At 35.6% G+C, this 3,115-nt stretch overlaps 1 protein-coding gene and 1 long non-coding RNA gene across 4 annotated transcripts in view; one reads left to right on the top strand and one right to left on the bottom strand.

Moving 5' to 3' along the window:
* The window catches only part of LOC103468208 (homeobox protein Hox-B5a-like), an 18,728-nt gene that overhangs the window by 3,607 nt on the left and 12,006 nt on the right, over positions 1-3,115 (bottom strand). The gene's annotated exons all lie outside the window — the stretch shown is intronic.
* LOC103468206 (uncharacterized) overlaps positions 1-3,115 on the top strand; it is a 15,604-nt gene that overhangs the window by 4,925 nt on the left and 7,564 nt on the right. The gene's annotated exons all lie outside the window — the stretch shown is intronic.

Below are 3,115 nucleotides of genomic sequence, written 5' to 3'. Positions count from 1 at the left end.
TTACTATGATGTGCATATAATAATAATAGTAATAATAATAATAATAATAATAATAATAATAATAATAATAAGGAATATTTCGAAAACTACTGAAGTAACATAAACATATAAGTCAGGAGCTGACTTATGCAGGACGTTCATGTTCCCTTGTTATGAATTATTCCAACATTCTCCTCATCTGTAAGTCAGCTGTACACGGTACTCATAACTTTTTCATGATGTGTCTTTCTTATAAAAAAAACAAAACAAAAAATCATCATAAATTGTTTTCGCGTACCAGAGAATCAGGTCGTGCATGAGCAATAAACCAATCTCTTCCATGACTTGTACAGGAAAACATATTCACTATAGCAATATTTCACACAACTTTATGAAATATTTTTTAGTCATCTTTTTTTCCGACCTTCTTTCCAGTACCATGTATATGGTGCCCTCCTTTTTAAGCTTTTCTCTGCTTTCGCCTCAGCTGCAGTCGTGGAATGTTGAACCTGATCTCTGCTCACCATACCGGGTAGAAATCTACTGATTTATGATTTGTTGATTCCTCGGTTAGGATGTATTACAGGGCACAGTGCCTGTGTGCGTCTGAGTTGGCCTCAGCATGCAGAGTGTTTATGCGTTCTTGCTACTCTGACACACTGGTTAGAGTAGAGAAGATCAGAAATTGTACTTTTTTTTTCGCTTGAATGGAAATCAAAAATGTATCCTGTATTACAGACACCCATAGGCTGCACTCTAGACACCCAGCTGCTTTGAGACAATGTTCAAATGTAGATATGGATGAATGATTACTATTGTCTAAGCTTAATAATAATAATAATAATAATAATAATAATAATAATAATAATAATAATAATAATAATAATAATAATAAATCAATTAATTTTAGCTGATTTATATATTTTCTGGACAACAGAGTGAAGGAATTCAAAGTTGAGAAGTTTCAGGTCAGGCAGTTAAAAAAAAAAGGCTGAAAACAGATTTAGCACAATTTCACACAATTTTACCATTACACGTTATTTATTCTCACTTTTAATTTCTTAATCTTTCTCAAATTGTGAAGGTCTTCCAACACTTCTACTGAATCTTCATAGAGCAACATATCACCATATCTTAGGCACATTGCCAGTTGAGGGACAACTTTCTCTGAAGACAAACTCCACATCTCTAACATTCTCATATGTTAAGACACTATTCCCTTTTAGAATTGTTTTAACTCCAACTGCAATTTTGAATCTAAAGGAACATTTTGTGATACAAGCTTACTCCTACAAACTCTTTTTTAATTTGGTATGGGAGAAATTTATAACAAGCCAATGCTAAACCCTGTTTCCAACATCCAACTGGTAATGTACTTTGCATGCCTTAGTTTGACTCACATTGTTTTGCTTCTGTTCTACACCGGGCAGATGTCTTTCGCTGTCTTATTGTTTTTGAGCATCTCTTAAGATGGTTCACTTTCAAAGTCAAAGATGGCATGAGTAAGACTAAAAAGGCTTGTCAAATTTAAACAGCAATAAATCCCAGTTCTCATCCTAAAGGGGGAGAAGCAGGGGAGAGGCACAGCAGCTATCTGTGGCTATTAATTTTGACATTCTTCTTACCGACAGTGAAACATATTTTATTTAGCTGTGATATTTATTATATGATATTGCTATAATATGTTTCGTAGTAAATATGACAATATTTTTAAAAACACTTATAAAAATTGAACCATAACAAATACATTTTTGCATGTTAATGCAATAGGTGAAACACGTTTTAACTCATTTGTTTTCATCTAGGTATGTGACTATTACAATAAAAATGTCCATAATCCAACTGTTATTATATAATTCAATGAAAACGTTTTATGTAAAAGAAAATGAAAAGTGGAATTGGGAACTGAATGCGTGCTGATTATCTATGTGATTCTGTTCAGCCATGCTGAAGCGTCATATGAGATGAAGACAGAAACTGTTTGCTTTATTTTTGACGATGTGCTGCATCAGCGAAACTCAAATGGAGGTCCGTTCGCCGGTCACTCTGGGGACACGCACAGTTGAAAAGGTCACCAGGACATTGTCCACTTTGTTTGGGTGCAGTGTGTGTGTATATGTTCAATGTGTCTGGCTGGCCTGCTTGAGGACAGGTCAGCTTTCTCTGCCTGCCTCTGCTCATTAATTAGTTCACGCCGCCGTCACTTCTCCTGCAGAGCATCCCACCTAACTGGCCCTGCACAGAGTACCCTCGGACCTCTAGCCCCGGCAATAGAACCACCACTCCCAGCGTTACCCCCGCTCCTTTAATGTGTTGCATGTTTCACACTTAGCCTACATGAAAAAAGCTAAAAGGTTTATTAGTCTCCGACGTGAAAAAGCACTAAATCTTGAAATAAACCTATTTTCAACCTTACAGTCTGAAAGTACTATGTTAGAGTTGGTTAATAAATCTGCCAACATGCATCCCTATACTAAAAAAAAAAAAATCAACATTGTATACACTTCATTAAAGTTTATTGTACATTTCTCATAGGTAGTATACTTACTTGACAAAAAAACGAACAGAAAGCAACAAATGTAATCAAATGTACAAATCCCTGAAGGTGTTTAGGTAGTTTGGAGAAAAAAATCAGTAGGTCAACACCTCCGCGCACTTTTTGTACAACCAAGTGGGAAAATAACAACTGAAAACGACCGTTAAGACCTTCGAAATTGAAAAATTGTCACAATACGAAAAGAACATGTCCTTGACTAAATCTGTATACTTTAGCTACAATATGTACAATACCATATGACATATATTCATTCCTTTCCCTTTCCGTGCTTTTAGTACATGTGGAACACAATCCCAGGTTGAACCGAAGACACCACACAGCATAACAGCCAATAGAAAAAAGGACCAAACCGTAAAGCGTTTTCTTCAAAGCAAGTGCCTGGCAGATATAAAAACAAAACAACACAAAAAAAAACAAACAAACAAAAAAAGTTATAACTTAGGTAGTTTTTGGAATGCTGCAAATCATGTTTTTTTTTTGTTGAGACACCATTCACGCCATAACCCACCGTTTATCAGCACTGCGATCTGAGAGCCAGCAGCGACAATGTTACCTGAAGCCTCATTGATATCCTGAACT

Source organism: Poecilia reticulata, linkage group LG8 (assembly GCF_000633615.1).
Source record: "Poecilia reticulata strain Guanapo linkage group LG8, Guppy_female_1.0+MT, whole genome shotgun sequence".
Lineage (NCBI taxonomy): Eukaryota > Metazoa > Chordata > Actinopteri > Cyprinodontiformes > Poeciliidae > Poecilia > Poecilia reticulata.
Note: the sequence above shows the minus strand (reverse complement) of the source record. Positions and strands in the feature narration are given on the sequence as shown.